This window comes from Marmota monax, unplaced genomic scaffold (assembly GCF_021218885.2).
Source record: "Marmota monax isolate L192 unplaced genomic scaffold, Marmota_monax_Labrador192_F-V1.1 WCK01_AAM20220418_F8-fsc00014, whole genome shotgun sequence".
Lineage (NCBI taxonomy): Eukaryota > Metazoa > Chordata > Mammalia > Rodentia > Sciuridae > Marmota > Marmota monax.
In genome coordinates, this window is record NW_026695222.1 from 26,157,220 (window position 1) to 26,173,643 (window position 16,424).

A 16,424-nucleotide genomic window follows, 5' to 3' on the forward strand; every position below is an offset into this window, starting at 1 on the left:
TCCCGGGCTTCCCAAGGAGACCTTCCCCAAGGCCTGCACACTCCACCTTCCAGCGCAGGCCAAGGCTGCACCATGGCCACCGGCCACCGCCATCAACCCCAGCCACCGCCATCAACCCCGACCAGTCCCCGCTCCCCAAGGGAGACGCCGCCGCCTCCTCCTCCCCTCCCCTCACTCCCACCACTCTTTCTCCATTTCCTCCCTTTCCCTTTCAGTTTCTGTTCCTGTCTCTGCCTCTGGTCTCTCCATTTCTTCATATCTCTCTCTCTCTCTCTCTCTCTCTCTCTCCCTCTCCCTTCCCTCCCTCCCTCTCTGCTTTCTCCTTCCTCTTTGTTTTTCTCGGGGCATCTGGGCCCCTCCCTCCCTCCTCCATTCTGAAGGCCTTGGAGGCAAAACTCAAGAAAAGAAATGAAGAGCCCCAACAAGCCGGGGAGGTGCTCGGGAGAGGCAGAGGGAGCCCCGGGGAGGTGCTCGGGAGAGGCAGAGGGAGCCCCGGGGAGGTGCTCGGGAGAGGCAGAGGGAGCCCCGGGGAGGTGCTCGGGAGAGGCAGAGGGAGCCCCGGGGAGGTGCTCGGGAGAGGCAGAGGGAGCCCCGGGGAGGTGCTCGGGAGAGGCAGAGGGAGCCCTGGGGAGGTGTTCGGGAGAGGCAGAGGGAGCTCTGGGGAGGTGTTCGGGAGAGGCAGAGGGAGCCTCTGCAGGTGCCTGAGCTGAAGCCACCTTTAGGGAGGAGAGCAGCCAGCCCAGGAGATGTCCAGAGGCCCTGAGGCAGGGAAGAGCCCCAGAGGGCCGTGGAGAGCTGGGAAGCCAGAAGGAGAGGCCCCCACAAGCTGGGAAACCCCAGGCTTACTGGCTTGAAGGCAAAGTCTGTGATAAGTCACCATGAATCTCAGAGAACTTTCCAGCACCCCCCTGGGGGCCAGCCCCTGTGCTTGGCCTGGGCACTGATCTGGGAAGAAACTACAGTGCAAAGTATGACGGTCCCCAAAGCTTGGGCGCCTGTTTATTCAGTTCACTCCAGATGCACTTAATGGACACCCGCTGCCTGCCCAGCTATGCAGGATACCAGAACCATGCAGAGGCATGAGCAGTGCCTCCCCCTGGCCCACCTCGCAGGGGAGGGGGCTCATACGTGCACCTCAGCCACTGGTCCAGCGTGAAGCTTGTGGTGCCCACCACACCCAGGGCCAGCGCGGGCACCACTCAAGAGGACAGGCCTTGTTCCCAGCAGTTTCTAGAGCAGAGAGACAGGGGCTCTGGTGGCAGCTATGCCAGGGTGTAGCTGAGTGGTCCTGGCACGTCAGGCACCCACCTGAGCCGTGGTTTCCTCCTCCAGCCAGGGGCCACTGAGCGCCAGAGAGAAGGTCGCAGGCACTGGCTCTACCAGCCTCGAAGAGGGCTGCCCGGATCCCAGGCAGGCTGGGACCAGGGCACCCTTCCCCAGGGACAGGGTTTAGGCAGCTGGTGGAGGAGCAGTCTGTGCAGCAGCTGGATCCAGGCCTGTGTCCTCAAGTCACCGAGGGCAGCACCAGCCTGCTGGCCCAGGCCCAGGAGCCTGTCCCGGCCTCATCTGTGAAGCAAGGGGCTGGCGGTGGCTGCAGGAGGGCAGGTTCCCACCCAGGGCCCGGGAGGAAGGAAGCTTCCAGCCAGGCCTGGGGAGCCTTCCCAGGGACCCCAAGACTGCGGTGACACATTCCTGGTGGCCAACAGGGGGTGTGGGGGCCAGCAACGAGTGGGAAAGCACCGGCTGGCAGAGGGTTCAGTCCTGCTGGAACCGGTCATCTCTCTGGGCTCTCTTCCCAGATCCCTGGGAAAGCAGGGCCACACGTGTCCCTCACGTCACTTCCTGGCTGGGCCCCGGGTTCTGTAGCACTGCTTGATCCCCGCTGATCCCCGCCAAGCTGCGGTGCAGACCCTCTCGCCCTTCTCCCCACGCCCTTCTCCCCACGTCTGCAGCCGGCTCCTCTGCACGCGGTTCCGTCCCTGGGACGTGGTTCCGTTCAGCTGGAGCGGGTTTACCTTCAGCTGAGGCACAAGGCCCCAGGCTGGCTTTGTACAGAACTCCATCTCCAGGTTCTTAAAGATGGGGCCCAAATTTGTCTGAACATCAAGCCCCACAAAAGCCAGATGTGTCCCCTGCAGCAGGAGGACAACCCACAGCCAGGAGCTGACGGGGTGCAGTGCTCAGGGACACCTGCCGAGCAGCGAGCAGGTGGCAGGCTCTTCTCTAGGTCCTGGGCAGAGGGCAGAGGGCAGAGGGCAGCAAATGGCAGGCAGATGCCCGCCCCAAGCTTTGGCATCCATGGGGCCCAGCAGTGACGGACATATGAGTGGTATCACTGTATCAGGTAGGGGCACACGAGGGACGGCAGTGTGAGTGTGACGAGAGCCACAGAGGAGAGAGAAGGGAGCCTGCAGCAGGTGGGGGAGAGGAGTGCCCAGCTGGTGGGGACAGCACAGCCAGGAGGGCTCAGCACTGGCTGCGGCCCGTATCAGGCTGAATCAGTCATTCCAGCAAGGACAGTGCGCTCTGGCTTTGCCACCAGGACCCTGCACTGGGCAGGAGCTCAGTGGGGGATGATGGGACGAGGGGCTGGGCTCATCTGGAGGGGGAGGATGGGGCTGGTGGGGCTGTAAGGCAGCCCTCACCCCACAGCAGGACCCACTCTTGCCCAGTCTCGACTCCACCCACCCCGCAGGCTACTGTCCCCATTCCTGCCCAGGGTCCTTCTCCCTGAGGGGGTGGGGAGGAAGGAGGGCAGGGACAGGAGGGGTGAGGCAGATGGAGAGGGGTCATGTGCCCCCCCCCCACCTCCCCAGTCCAGAGCAGGCCGACCTTGAGCAGGCACCAGGTCCTAGTGGGGGTGACAGGCACGAGCAGGAGAGAGCAAAGCTGGGGGAAGGGGACCCCCCACAACGCTCTCCCAGGCTGGCAAGGGACATACATGGCCCCTGAAATGACAGGGAAACCATCCAGAGGCCGAGGTCCAGCTGGATCACAAACTGGGGGGAAGAATCAAGCAAGCGATGCCCCCCTGCCCCAGGGTGCTCCCCAGCCCCCGTGTGCCCCCCTGAGCAGGGCCGTGACCCTCTGGGGAGCCTGGCTACACTGACCAGCCATCCTGCCAGACATTCAGCCCACTGGACGCGAGTCCCGCCCCCTCCCAGGGGACAGGTCGGGAGGCACACTCCACTGGCTCCAGGAGCCCGGCACCAAGCAGGAAGAGCAAGCTGTGCTCCTGCTAAGGACACAACCTCCGCAGCCAGCGGGGCAGCTGGGCCTGGGGAGGAGGAACGCACCCACAGCACCTGACGCTGTGGGTCCCACCGCTGCCCCAGGAGAGGGAGCCGGCCAGTCCCTGAGCAGCAGGAGGGGACGGCGGGCTCAGGGGCCGGCGGGAAGGGCGGGAAGGGGCCCGCCCAGGGGGACTGTCCGCCCTGCCCACCCGGAGCCGACCGGGCAACCAGCTCCCCAAAGAACAACCGGGGTCCCTCCTCGGGGAGGGGCAGCGGGCAGGAGCCGGCGGAGGTGGAAACCTCAAGGCGGCGGCGGCGCTGTTCCCGGGAGGAAGTGAGAGCCACCCACTGCACGTGTGACCCTGCGTGCTGGGGGCTCCCGGGGGAGTGCCCAAACCCCAGAAATTTGCTTGTCCACAGCCTCCGCGGGTTTCCGGCTCGCAGGGCGGCGGGAGACCACGCGCCCCAGCTGGGCCTCTGCTCCCACCTCCTCCCGGCCCAGCGGGTCTCGCTCCAGGGGTGGACACAGGCTGTCGCCTCCCTGCCAGCTCTTCCAAGGTAGGTGGCCCCAGTGCGGCCCCGCCCACTGGCCCCGCCTGTCGCCCCCCCTTCACAGGCCCCACGGTGGCCACACCCACTTCTCCCACTGCCCCCTCCCGACTGTCACCCGCACACAGCAGGAACAAAGGGCAATCCTTAGGCTCAATGTACAGTCACTTGGGGGAAATACTTAGTGATTCTGAGACTATCAAGGGGAGCATCAGAGTCTGACCCAGGTGAGGAGCTTAAGAACAGAAATAGACTTTCCTGCAAGAAAAAAGGAGATTAACTTTGTTTTAGGGTCCAATGGAAAGGGGCACATCTTCTTTCCTGTAGACTAATCCAGAAGGTGGAAGCTAGGGGCCATCTGTGGAGCCCAAGTCCCCAAACAACATAATAGGCGAGAAATGGTGAGAATCCAGTCTTTAAGACAGTGTTTGAGCTGCTGGATCCAGCCACTCCTGATGCTAGATTTCAACTATGTGAACCAATCAAGTCCAACCAATCTCCAGAAAGAGAGCAAACCAATCAAAAGCCTTTCTATTGCAGATGACAGAAAGCCCAAGTCAGACTGCAATGGTGTGGAGAATGCCCCCCAAGACATTTATGTCCTAATTTCTGGAACTCGTGAATAAGTTACATGGCAAATGGGACTTTGCAAATGTGATTGAGGTTATGGACCTTAAAGAGTGTTCTGGGTCATGCTGGTGGGTGCCGGCATCTCCAGCTGGAGGCAGCAAGAGGGAGGCTGAGAATGGAGAGGTCTTTTCTGAAGGGCCATGTGGGAAGCATAAGAAGGAAAGTGGGCGGCCTGTAGGGACCATGACCTGCCGAGGCAATGGTTCTGTAAATGGATCCTTCCCCGGAGCTTGAGAGACACCCAAACTGCAGACCTGGTTGGAGCACGTCATGATGGAGTTCTACCTAACACTGTGACATAACAGAGTCTTGGTCATGATTTAGTCAGGACCAGTCCACCAGTCTAATGGAAAAAGATGACTGGCCCTCTCATAGGTGCACTTCAGGAACAGTTGGATCCAGCAGCCTCAACACTTCTCAGGACTTGATTTCTCTGCCTCCTCTATGGCTGCCTCCTATGCTGCTCCTTGCTCACCCTCCAGGAGGTGGTCCCAGCTGCTTCGGGCTGCAGGCTCCAGGTGAATGTCTGTGGAAAGAGCCTGTCCCGTTGTCTCTACAGGGCGGTGTGTCCATTCCTAAGCCAGTCTCTGAGGCTGGTAGCATGCAGTGTCCTTGTTCACCAGCTCAGGGTCACACACCTACTCCAGTGTAGAGCTGGACCCACGAGACTCGGGCTGGGAGCAAGGAGGATGGCTCCCAGGAGAAACCCGGGCACAGCGGTGGGAGCTCAGGCAGCGGCCTCGGGGACCACTGGTGGAGAGAGGCAGGTCAAGGCCCACCCTTAGTTTCTGGGGGCCGACGATTCACTCTGTAGGCCGCCTTGGGCAGAGGGACACCCATACCCTTGTCCCCAGCATCCCACAGATGAGTCAAAACTTCCAGAACCCTCCCAGCCTAGCGGAGCCCCACACAGCCTCCTGCAGAGGGCCATGTCCCCAAACTGCACTGCCGCGCACAGGAGCCGCGGGCTCCTTGGAGGCTGCTTCACTGGGAGGCAGAGCAAATAACTGTTATTTATACCACGGCCCAGGGGGCCACACAGCTCTGCGGCAAATATGGTCAAAATTGGAGCCTGCGGCCTGAAGGGGAGCGAAGCTGTCCCCCAGGACCCTGGAGGCAGCAGTGTGTCCACCCACAGCATTGTCGGGCCCTCCAGGAGACTCCAGGGCACCTTCTCACCCACTCTGCCAGCCTCTGCCCCTCCTGCCAGTCGAGGACCCCTTCCCCAGCAGGGCCCACGGGCCTTTCCTAGGCCGAGTCCAGGCCAGCCTGAGCCCGAGCTGGGTTCCCCAGCGCCCAGGCCATTCCCCTGAAGAGCCAGCCACGCGGGTCAGTGGGTGGCAGATGCTGCACTCGGAACCCACAGGTCACATGCCCTCTGGGTGCCAGACCCCGGGCGGGGGGAACAGCTCGGCTTCCAGGCAGGGTGAGGGGCCGTGGCACCCTCCCTGCGGCAGCTGCCGCAGCCTGCCGAGGTCTCCAGGCCAGTCCTGGAGGGAGGCGGAGGTTGGCAGCAGTGCAGCCTGGCTGACCACCTGGTGCTGTCCCAGGCCACCCACCCTCCTGGGCCCAGGTGCCCGGGCCCCCCGACGCTGCGCTTGGCCACAGGTCAGGAGGGAACGTGGATCTCCCAGTTACCCGAGAGGCACATTCCTGCTCCGGGTGCTCAGGCGGGAAAGCTCTGGGCCACCAAGTCCCCTCTCCCTGTCCCAGCTTGTGTCCCACCCACCTTCCAAACAAACTCCTGTCCCTGGCTCCTGGCCTGTCACCCACGTGTGCAGCGGCCACAGGCCCTGTGAGCAGTGAGTCGGCTCGCAGAATCCGGCCTCCTGCCCCGCAGTGGCCCCCGCCGCCTCCCTGCGCCCAGCCCCAGGCGGTGCCCCATGCCCGCTGGCCCTTCCGCCACAGTCCCCTCCAGCCAGGGGGCTCCTCCCCCCGCTCCCCTTGTCCAGCTCGCCCTCTGGCCTTCTTTCTAGGCCCACCCCCGCCCCCGGCAGGCACCCTGGGCACCCTCTACAAGTGACAAGCCCACTTGCTCCCCTCGCTCGCGCCCGCCTCCTCCCTGGCTCCCGTGCCCTGTGCCATGCAGGGCCGAGCTGCAAGGTCAGGTGCCCCTGGTGTGGCAGCCGTGTCCCTGGTCCTAGAGCAGCTCTGGCACGCTGTCCTTGCCCAGGGTGTGGCTCCTCGGCAGCCCAGGGTGCCCGGGGGCCTGGAGCTGACAGCACACTGATGCTCACCAGGGTCAGAGGTTGAGAAGGGCCACCTCCGCACCTGCCCGGCCCAATGCTCTCACACACTGTCCCCAGGCTAGCTCTGAAGGCGTGAGGCAATAGGGGACACTACCACCCCAGGAACGACCATGCTGACCCATCTGCAGGAGGGGCCCAGACCTCATGTCCCGAGTCCCCAGCCAGGGCGGAGAGGGTTCCAAACCCTGTCCCCGCTCCCGACTGCCTGGACCCCGCACTGAAGGCCCGTGTCACGCAGGAGGCCCAGGGGGAGGAATCAATTCTAAAAATGAAGTTTTAGGGAATAGTCTCTAGACCTCGGGTACATCTGAGCTAGGCCCCAAGACATTTTATAACCTTTGACTGTGTTCCTTTATTCTAGAAGGTTCCTTCTTGCATTTCTCTGCCGTCTGCACCCCAAGCTCAGCGGCTCTGAGGACAGCCGTCATGGCCAGCACTCTGAGGCTGGGCTCAGCTGGCCATGGGGCCCGGGGCCACAGCAGGCAAAGGGCCCCTGCACAGCTGACGCGCACCCCGCCCGCCCCGCCCGCCCAGGCCAGCACCGATTTCCCACGGGCTGACCTCCTCCTCCTGGTCTCTCACCACTGTCCCCCAGAGGCCTTCTGGAGGGGGCCTGCCACCCACCCGGCCACCATCCAGCCCTCAGCCTCCCACCAACTGGCCTCACCCACCTGCTGGCAGTGACTCTTCCCAGAGGCCACCTGGGTCTCCTCCTCTCGGGTGTCCTCTTCCCTCCGCCTGAAGCCCAGTGCCTGGGGGCAGGAGGGGCCCCTGGTTCCTTGCTGGATCCTTGCTGGCGGGAGGGGCGGATGCAGCTCAGGGAAGGCCCAGGGCTGTGACTCAGCAGGGGCACGAGGGAAGGGCAGGCTGAAGGCAGCTAGCTCCCACTTAGAACTTTCTGGAGATGTCCAGCTGCTGGGAAGAAATCTGGAGCAACAAATCCGACCCGACGGGCGGGATTAGAGGGGACTGCCCTTCAGACTGCAGGCCTCTGGGAGCCGCCAGGGCCCGACTGCCCATAGCATTTGCTCTTGGTCTTCATTGGTTTTGTAAGGACAGAGCCACACACGTTTGGGGTGCCCCTAGGAACAAAGACGAGAATACAGTGCCAAGTCCCCGCTCTCCAGGCCCTCTGCCCAGCCCACCCTGACTCCACGCGTCCCCTCACAGTCCTGTCCTGAGCTGAACCTGGGCAGGTGTGTGTCACGGAGGCCCCAGAAGCAGAGGCTGGGGAGTGGCAGCAGAGGCCTGGTGGGGGGCCGACCAGCTCTGTCGGCTCACACGGGGCTGGGGCTCCCAGTGTGGCCTGGGGATGCCCCATGGTTGACCCCGACTCCACCCACCTCCTCCCTGGCTCCTGTGGCCTCTGCCAAGCAGGGCCCATGTCCCCAGCCAGGGTGGGATGCAGGCCGTGCCTGACCTCCCTGCGTCCACCCCAGGATTCCAGCTGAGCGGGGACTTTGGGTGCAGATGGTGAGGAGGAGGGGGAGGAGCCGCGCCATTGAGGACAGAGGGTGGGAGTCGCAGTGCAGGGCCTGCAGACCTCCCCTCCCCAGTTTTGACGTGTTCTCTCGCAGAGTCCCCTTGTCCTCAGAGCTCTGGCTCGCTGGCTTCCGGATGCCTGCTTGGAGGGAGCTCCTGGTGGGCGGCAGCCACCTGCCCCAGCCCTAAGCAACTCTATCCGTCTACTTCCTTTACTTCTGACTCTGTGAATTTGATTATTCTGGACATTTCACACAAATGGAATCCTACCAGAGGCTTTGTGACCGGCTTCTCTCACTGGGCAAAGAGTCTCCAAGACTCATCGGCACGGGAGCAGCTATCAGTACTAAGTTCCTGTTCATGGATACATAATATTCCACCTGTGGCCCGCCACACTGAGTGTATCCCTTGGGTGGTTTCTGCTATGGGGATGTTAAGCACAGTGCAGCTCAGGACAGTGAAGTCCAGGTTGGGGATGGATGTGTTTTTATTTCTCGGGCGTGTGTTCTTAGGAGCAGAATTTCTGGGTCGTGTGCCAGTTCTGTGTCTAATCACTTAAAGCTCCGGACAGACGGTTTTCAGTTCTCTATCCCTGCCAGCAGTGGGTGAGGGCTCCTGTCTCTGTGTCATCCCCAGCGAGTGGGACTGACTGGTCCCAGCCATCCTGGTGGGTGTGAAGTGGCATCTTGTTCCTGTTTGCTTTGATTCTGCACTGTTAGTTTTATTCAGTTATTTGTACCAGGGATTGAACCCAGGGGTGCTTAACCACTGAGCCACACCCCTAGCCTTTTTAGTATTTTATTTAGAGACAGGGTCTTGCTGAGCTACTTAGGTCCTCGCTAAATTGCTGAGGCTGGCTTTGGACTTGCAATCCTCCTGCCTCAGCCTCCTGAGCTGCTGGGATTACAGATCTGCACCACCGCATCCGGCGAGTGTCACCTATTAAACCCAGTTTAAGTTAATAAAAATCAGCCCCATGCCAGGCTTGGGGAGAAATCTCAGAGCCACACAGAGGAGTGGGAAGGGGACAGAGCCCCATCCCCCCAAAATAGCTGCCCCAAGTGGATCAACAGAAAATCATCGTCACACTGAACTCTCAGAGCTCTGGAGGTGACCAGTGTGGACTCTGCAGTGATCCAGGGCAGGGGCTGTTTCACGGCTCAAGAAACCAGGGAAAGCAAAGGAAAAGCAGGCGGTGGGGGCACCTAAGAAAAGTCGGGGGAGCCAAACACAGTGGCTCATGGCAAGATGCCGGGGCCGGCCCTCCCCGGAGCTGGGTCCCTGCGGCAAAGGCAGGGCCACATCTAGGCTGGGTGGCCGGGACCTAGAGCTGCTCTGGGGGATGCCAGGCCCTTCTGGAGCTGCTGTAGCCATCTCTGGGTCTGGACAGATTTCGCAAGTCCAGCTGAGGTTAGAGCCAGAGAGCAGGGGACGGATGCCATGGGGGTGGCGCTGGTCCAGGGAGACCCCGATATCTCTAGAAGTGTGTCAGGGGGGGGAGATGGGGAGGATGCTGGTATCCAGGACTGATAAAGAGGGGACTTTCTCGGGACAGGGCAGGCTGGGCACAGCAGCAGGAACATAAGAGGGCTCGGGTCCATGCTTCTCCCTCCGTCAGGCCCTAGGTGCCCAGTTTGCTTTGTGTCCCAGGGGGCACCATGATGAGGAAACAGAGGGTCAGAGAAGGCAAGTGGCTTGCCAAGGTCACACAGCTGGTAAGGAAAGGAAGGCAGATTCAAACACAGGTCTGCTGATCCAAAGCCCCTGAGTGACTGTCCCTTGCCAGGGGACCACCTCATAGGCGAGGCTGGCTTTGCTGGGAGGGGTCCCTCTCCCTCCCCCTCCCCCTCCCTCCCTCCTCCCTCCCCTCCCCCTCCCCCCTCCTTCCGGCTTTCCATCTCCCCCGCCCCACCCTTCCTCCTTAACAGCCTTCCTCCCACTTCCCTCTGCCCAGGGCTTAATGGCAGGAGGGTCCTCTAGCCACGTCCATGGGGGAGTTGATCAAACACACCTGTACCTCAATGGCGGGTCCCTCTCCCCCAGCCTGGGGCTGGAGGCTGAGTGCAGTGAGGTGGGGGCTGCTGGGAGCCGGCGCTCACCCTCAGGCCGCAGCGCAGCTCCAGTGGGCAGCACCTGCTGCTCCCACGCTCCTTCCATGACAGACGTGTCCACGTGCATGCCCTTCCACAATGCTGTCCTCAGGGCCCCGGGGCCCTCCCCTGAGGACGTGCCACCAGTGGGGTGCCAGCAGCAGGCCGGGAGCGCACTGTTGGCACCGGCCCCGGCTGGGTCCCCGGCTGGGTCCCGCTCTCCGCCACTCGCTGTGTGGCCCGGGCAGGCTCCCCCACGACACTGGGCTCGGGCTGCCTCTCTGAGGCTCCTGTTCTGCTGCCTGAAGCCTGGACTCGGGATGGGGGACTGGGCCTGGCAGTGTCCCCTCCCTGGAGGCCGCAGAGCTCCCACTCCAGCTGGACAGCACTGTCCAGGGCAGGGATGGGCCGACCCGGGGCACACTGACCTGCCCCAGCTGGGCTCTGTGGTGGGGAGCCCTGGGCCCTCCAGGAGGGGGCGTCCCCCGGGGGGAGGAGGAGCAAGTGACAGCCAGACCCCCCCCATCCCAGTGACCGCAGCAGAGGGACATGGCTCAGAAAGGGAGCGTCAGAGCCTGAGGACATGGAGAGACACTCAGACAAGGAGTCCCCGAGGCTCTCTGAAGGTGACTTCAGGGCAGGGCTGGGGCGATGGGGGGGGGCGAGGGACACGGGAGGAGGGGGACCTGAGGCTGGCAGAGCCAGTTCCCGTGGGTCATGGAGGTGGGGCGAGGGGACAGCACAGGCCGCCCTGTGCTTTAAGATGGAGCAGGACACCAGAGACAGGAGCCTGGTGGCTGGAGGAGCAGCAGTGGCAGCCCCAGCTCAACCCAGGGGACAAAAGGGCACATGCAGGACACAGAAGCTGCCCGAGTGTGTGGTGACGTGGCCAACGGCCCACGCCGACTCCCAGTCCAGCTGCAGCTCTCAGCTGGTTAAGAACAGAGTGAGGCCCCGGGTCCCACTGCCCAGGACCCCCTCTGGCGGCCCAGCCCCCTCTGGCGGCCTAGCACTGTGTCCCACCACCCAGGACCCCCCGTGGCTGCCCAACGCCCCATCCGGCTGCTGACTCTGCACACTCGTGTTGGTCACTGCCTGTTTGGTCATCTTACTGGAACACACTGTGTCTAGTTGGGAGTCGCCCTGGGGCGTGCTTCATGACCTGGGGAAACACGGCGTTTCCAGTGTCTCTGGCAGACTTCCCTGGGCTGCTGCGGTGTGTGGCGCTCAGCCGGGCTGGCGTCCCCCATTGCTGGGCTCTGAGGTGCAGTCCACTGGTCCGCTGAGGCCCGGGAGTGGGCAGGCAGAGGCTGATAAGCAGGGTGGCCCTATCGGCCCCAGCGGGAGGCCCGGGAGGTATCTGCAGGGCCAGGTGCCAGCCTCGTGCATGCCCCGGGTGACACCCAGCGCCCTGTCACCCTCACTAGACAGCCCCAACCTGCTGCTTGGAGCCTGCTTGGTGTTTACATCTCCAGGGGACAGACAGGTGACTCAGCAGGAGCAGCAGCGGGGCGGGGGGGCACACACCCACTGGCTCTAGAGTGGGGAGACGGAAGACAGGGGGTGGCCCACCGGGTCCTAGGGAAGACCATGTGGCTTTGGGTCCAGGAGGCCACCAGTCCGCTCTCTGGACCCTGCCTTGATTTCCCCAGCTGTGGAGTGGGCACGGGCAGCCCCCACAGGACGCTGGGAAGGCTCAGGGATCACGGATGGGGATCCCCAAGCAGTGCTCGATGGACAGCGGTTTTCCTGAGTCCTGGGAGGCTGAGGACAGCGCAGGCCCAGGGATGAGGCTGAGGCAGAGGCTGTGTCTGACAAGGCCAAAGGTCCTGGTCCACCTGCGGGAACCACAGGGCCCAAGTGGCACTTTCTCACCTCCCCTCTGCTGCCTGCTCTGCTATTCCTGCTGGCTGTGGGGCTGGGGCTCCACCCAACACCACACAAGGCTCCACTGAGTGCCACCTGACTGGTCCTGTTGTCCTGTGACACCCTGGGGGTAGGGGACCACAGTTATTAACCCATTTACAGTTGAACTGACCATGGCTCAGCTCATCACCCAGGGGATCAGCTCTACCTAATCCGTGCAGGGAAGAAACCGAGGCTCAGACAGAGTGGGAACAAGGCACCCCCTCCCTGGCTGTTCCTCCTTCCTTCTGTTGCCTGGAACTTGGACACGATGGTTGGAGCTCCCGTGGCCATCTGGGTCCATGAGATGACTTTGAGGAAGGAAACGATGTTTTAAGATTGTACTTGGGAAGATAAGAGCCTGCGTTCCTGATGCCACACCGCTCTCACCCAAGCCCTGGGCTGTGCACCTCAGAATTCTTTCACATGACAAACAGATTAAAATCATTACTCTGGATTTTCTGTTATATGTCACTAAACCTAATTTTAAGAACCACACACCATGTGAGATTGTGTAGGTCCAGTCTTGGTTACGTGGGATTGTGAAAAGTGATAAGTGAAAAGGGGAACATTAGCTTTTGTAATAAAAAAGTCTAGGGTCCACCTTCAGGCAGAGTGGGATCAGGGAGCCCCATAGATGTCACCAAGACCCATCTCTGCTCTTATCCACTCCTGGCTCTACTGTCCCTTGGCAGGCTTCCTCTGGGCAGCCTCTTCCTATGCACAAATCCCTCCCCCAATAGCTCTGGGCTTATCTGTCCCCAGCTCGGCTTCCCCCAAGGGTTCCAGTGTAAGTCCCAGCCTGACTCACAACCCCGACTGGGGTGTGCAAACAGCCTTGAACCAGGGGCTGGGGCGATGGTCTTCACTGTGAGCAGGCGGGGTGGCCCACGAGCCTGCTGAACCTCTTGTCCTGAGAACCCCAGAGCTGCTGCCCGTGGAGGCGCTGGGCACTGGGCAGGCATCACCTAATCTGTACAGGAAAGAAACCCAGGTTCAGAGCAGGAAGGAGGGACGCCCTCCCCAGGCAGCGGGCAGGGTGACCAGGCCAGCAGCACAGAGGTGACCCGCTGTGTGGCTCCCACGCTGTGGCCAGCCCAGGCCCTTCATGGCTACCCCTGAGAGTGGCCGTGGAGAAGCCCTTTCTCCTCTCCAAGGAGAGGTTCCTGGCAGTGGGGGGGGACAGGAAGGCCACAGATGGGATGGCTCTCGGGACCCTGACCCTGTGTCCGCCCTTGCCCCTGCTGGGGTCTCACGTCCAGGCTGGTCCTGCTCCCCCAGGTGTCCTCCTTCAGCTTCCAGGGTAACAGCTAGAGGTGGCCCAGTGGGGGCGGCGACCCTAGCCACACTGCCACGGCTCCGCATCCCGAGCCTCACCACCTCCTGAGACACGAGGAGCCACCCCCAGTCACAGGCCTCAGGGCTCCCCTGCCCAGTCCAGCAGGGTGGCCGTGACCGTGGCCTCCCTGCGGCCCTGCTGCTGCACAAGCCCCACAAGCAGTGGTTTCCTGAGGGTAACTCGGGGCAGCAGGGCCAGAGAGGGTGGGGACCTGGGGGCATACAGCGCAGCAGGCCATTACATGGCAACCAGGGCTCAGGCCATAGGGACTCTCACCCCAAGCAAGCCCAGGCGGGGCAGGAACGGGGCGGAACCACCCGGGCCTGCACAGGGCCGCCAGGGTCAGGCCTGCCATCAGGTCCGGTCTCCCTGGGCCGTGGCAGTGCTCGCTCCCCTGGCCAGAAGGAAGAGGCTCCAGCAGGGCACAGGGGTCAGCGCCAGCCCTGCCCTGCCTTCTCCGCTCCCTCGGTGCCACCTGACAGGATCAGCTCCACCTCCCTCCTGCCACTCCGGCCTCAGACACATGGCTCTCGGGTAGCATGTAGCCAGGGAGGCTGGCCCTCGATGTGTCAGCCTCCACACACGCACATATGTGCACACCTGCAAGTGCTCACCGTGCCTGAGTGCGTCAGGGCGAAGGAGGAGATTCGTGAGGCGGTGTGGACGTGCGTGACCGTGCCTGCGTGTACCTCCCCCCCGGTGCACCAGGTGTGTGGCTGGCTGTGCTCCTGGCCCTAGCTCTGTGGGACCTGGGCCAGGCCGACAGGTCAGGGGCACACAGGGGAGGATGCCCTGCAGCCCACACCCACTCGACACCTGCTCTGTCAGGACTGTGCTGCTGCCAGGGACACATCGGAGGGCAGGACGTCCCTGCCCTCGGGAGGATGATCGTGGCCCCTTGCACTGCAAGGCTCAGGGCTTACCATGTTCTGGGTGGGGTCAGGGCCTCCCAGGTCCCCCTGCCCTTCACCTCTAGGGCAATGCCTCCACAGGCCTCCTGGGGCTGTGTAGGGACTTCACTCTTCTATGTCTCGGTCCCCAGCTGTCACCTGGGCTCTCGTGGGCAACTGAGACCATCCATGGAAAGTGCTTGTGAGTGCCTGGCGGTGGCCAGCCTGCGAACGTCAGCGGCTGGGGCCGGGTCTGCACTGGCGTCCTGTGGGCCTGCACCTCAGTTCAGCACAGGTGACCTCAGGAACCCTCTCTCCTGAGTCTGCCCGTCCAGGGTCCTTAGTACCGGAACCCAGAGGGTGTTTCCCAAGACCCGAGGCCGTCCTGAAGGCCTGTATCAGAGGCTGCCCCTGGCTGATAGGGACAGGAAATGCGGTAGCCGCGAGTGGCCCTCCCGATAACCCTGGCAGTGCCCACAACCCCCTCCGTGGCACCTCATGCCCTTATCTGCTCTGGGTTGGGAGGCCGTGGGTCCTCAGTGTGGGGGAAGGACAGCAAGGACCCTGGGGAGAAAAGCAAGCCTACAGACTCCACCTGACGTGGCCTCTGCAGGCCTCTGGACAGAGCCTGGGCCTGAACCACAGAGGGGCGATTCGCATGTCAGAGACGAACCAACTGGGAAAAGCCAAAGGGGGGCCCCAGGACCCCAGAAGCAGGTGGGGAAGGTCCACCCGACATCGTCCCCCCTCGGGGTGAACTTCTCTGATTTCCAAGCCCAGGGCCAATCAAGGGCGACCCTGCGGCACTGACGGTGGACTCCACTGTGCACCCACTCTCATCCCTCCCCCAGGTGGGTCGGCCAGCAGGTGGGCTTCAGGAGGCACCAAGGGCTCAGCGGTGGTGGCCACTCCTCACGCTGCCTAGGCCTCTGCTCCAGAGCCTCAAGGCTGCGCCTTCCAGCATGTGTCCAGACCTCTCCCCACTGGCAGCCAGGCACCCCCCACCCAGGGGGTGGTCCTAAATCCTCATTGGCACTTGCTGGACCTGTCCTGTCAGAATGCCTGCGGCCTGCTGGCCTTCAGACCAAGTCCACAGCCCCGCAGCCTATGTCAGCACCAGGTTCCCTGCTGAGCAGCGAACAAGGTCCAAGCTCCTGGTCCCTGCACCAGCAGGAGCGGGGCAAAGACAGGTGAGGACACAGACTAAGTGGAGCAGCTGACAGCGTGCTCAGCTGGTGAAGCTACAGGTTCCCGACAGAGGGGCCAGCAGGCAAAGGCCCTGGGGCAGGATCTGCCTGTGTGTCCAGGAACAGATTGGAACCCTGATGCTGGACGTGAGCGAGCGAGGGGCGGGCAGCAGGCGAGGCCAGGGCGGCCACTTCAAGGGCCATGGGGAGCATGGAGGGTTTGGGGCTGGGGGAGAGGAAAGCTCTGGACAGTGACATGAAACGCAGACAGTGAGGGGAGGTGGCGGGCCTGCAGCTGGAGAAGACTCCCGAGAGGCTCAGGAGGCAGAAACCCCGGATCTGCCACGTGAGGTGTGGTGGTGGGGAGGGCCGCGGGGGTGGTGTCTGGCCTGGCCACTGTGGCAGGTGAGGGGCAGCTGGAGCTGCACCTGTCCAGGGCTCAAGCCCTGCCTCAGCCGTGGCTCGGACCTGCCTCCTGTCGGGAGCAGCTGGGTGATCCTCATGTGGAGTGCCCTGCTGACCCTCTGTGCCTTCTGCTGTGACACTGCCCTGCCACCCTTCAGAGGCTTCCCACAAATCTCTGGGTCTCCCAACCACCCTGTGCCCAGGGAGCTGGGTGGCATGTCCGTGTACACACCCCACAGTGGGCCCAGCTCCAGCCTCATCACCTCCCTGAGCTCACCTCCTTCCACTGGCCTCCTGGTCCACGGACCCCCCCTCTGGGCCTCTGTGCCTGCTGTCCTCTGCCTGGAGCCCGCCCTTCTCCATCAGCCTCCCAGTATCTCCTTCGTAGGGCTGGTCACCATTGGGCTGACCCAGTGGCCTGTGTGCTCCTCACAGACCCTGATGGCAGGACCATGCTCTGCTCAC

General features: G+C 62.9%; 2 long non-coding RNA genes across 3 annotated transcripts; one reads left to right on the plus strand and one right to left on the minus strand.

Moving 5' to 3' along the window:
- Positions 1-969: 969 nt before the first annotated feature.
- LOC124085798 (uncharacterized) lies at positions 970-3,796 on the minus strand. Of its 2 annotated transcripts, none has more exons than XR_006849574.1 (2): positions 3,111-3,796; positions 970-2,948 (listed from the first exon to the last, which is right to left on the minus strand). It is a non-coding gene; the product is annotated as an uncharacterized LOC124085798 (long non-coding RNA). The 2 variants fall into 2 exon arrangements; XR_006849575.1 differs by having other exon boundaries at positions 3,721-3,795.
- A 3,385-nt stretch (positions 3,797-7,181) lies between these two features.
- Positions 7,182-12,595, plus strand: LOC124085799 (uncharacterized). Its single transcript, XR_006849577.2, has 3 exons — positions 7,182-9,858; positions 10,765-10,859; positions 12,321-12,595. It is a non-coding gene; the product is annotated as an uncharacterized LOC124085799 (long non-coding RNA).
- The last annotated feature ends 3,829 nt before the right edge of the window (positions 12,596-16,424 follow it).